Source organism: Orycteropus afer, unplaced genomic scaffold, assembly GCF_000298275.1.
Source record: "Orycteropus afer afer isolate SDZICR_OR568_19922 unplaced genomic scaffold, OryAfe1.0 scaffold00023, whole genome shotgun sequence".
In the NCBI taxonomy this organism is placed as follows: Eukaryota; Metazoa; Chordata; class Mammalia; order Tubulidentata; family Orycteropodidae; genus Orycteropus; species Orycteropus afer.
In genome coordinates this window covers 18,833,145-18,834,370 of record NW_006921610.1, presented here as the reverse complement: position 1 = coordinate 18,834,370, position 1,226 = coordinate 18,833,145, and positions in this window count along the sequence as shown.

Genomic DNA, 1,226 nt, shown 5'->3' with positions numbered 1-1,226 from the left:
TCTAGGGACTGGGTCAAAGCCCCTTAATCTTGGGTACATCTCTGCCTCTTGCTCCTGGCCCACTGGAGCTGGACATATCTCCTCACTCAGGTAGCTGCTAACTGCTGAGGCTGACCAACCCAAGGTCAACAAGTACAACGACAGTCCAAAAATTATCAAATCATACATCTCCTTGTATACTGGAAGAAGACCACATCCCTAAAGTAGCCAGTCAGTAGCTCTAGCAGATTCCACCATGGAGCTGAATGCGAGTCTCATCATAGGGAATAACTACAACCAGTTGCCCAGCCATTCAAAACCAGATGCAGCCAAGTTGACACATAACTTTAACTCCCACAACTGATATTTCATTGAAGGTATAATTTTTACTTCCTTAATTAATTAAAAAAAAAGAATTCAATCAAATATTTGTGGGACGTTTGTATTCTTGTGTGTGTGTGTGTGTGTGTGTAAAATGTCTATTGATGCCTTTTTGTCAATTTTCTATTTAATTTTTTGTCTTTTTCTCATTGATTTATAGGCTTTAAACACAATCTTGAAATTTATATTTGTTTCCTATATTATCTCCTAGCTTATAGCTTGAATTTTGTGTATCTATGTGTGAATGTTATAGGCTTTTGATGAATGTTGTAGCTATTAAGAGCTGCCATCGAGTCAGCGCCTGCCTCATGGTGACTCAATGCACAAAGGTTCACATCGTCATAATCCATAGGGTTATTGTTAGTTGATTTTGGGGAAATAGACTGCTAGGCCTTTCTTCCTGGTCCCTTTTAACCTGGCAGCTCCCTAGAAACGTGTTCAGGATCATAGTAACACATGAGCCCCCACTGGAAGGCAGATGTTGGATGCCCATAAAGTGTGTTGGCTGGGAATCAAACCTGGGTTTCCTGCATGGTAGATGAGAATTATACCACTGAACCACCACTACTCCTTTTGATGAGTAGAAGTTCTTAATTTTAAATTAATCAGGTATATCAGCATATTTCACTATGTCTGTTTTTAATTCTTTTTTTTTAAGAAAAAAAAATACCTTTCCTATACTAAATATTCTAATGTTTTGTTTTCATTTTAAAAATTTTATGAACCTTTTATAATGCAATGCAACACACTGCTGTTGAGTCAGATCCAACTCATAGTGACCCCTCCTTGGGTTTCCAAGGCGGTATCACTACAGAAGTAGATTTCCCAACCGTCCTTCCAGGGAATGGCTGGTGGGTTTCAACTGC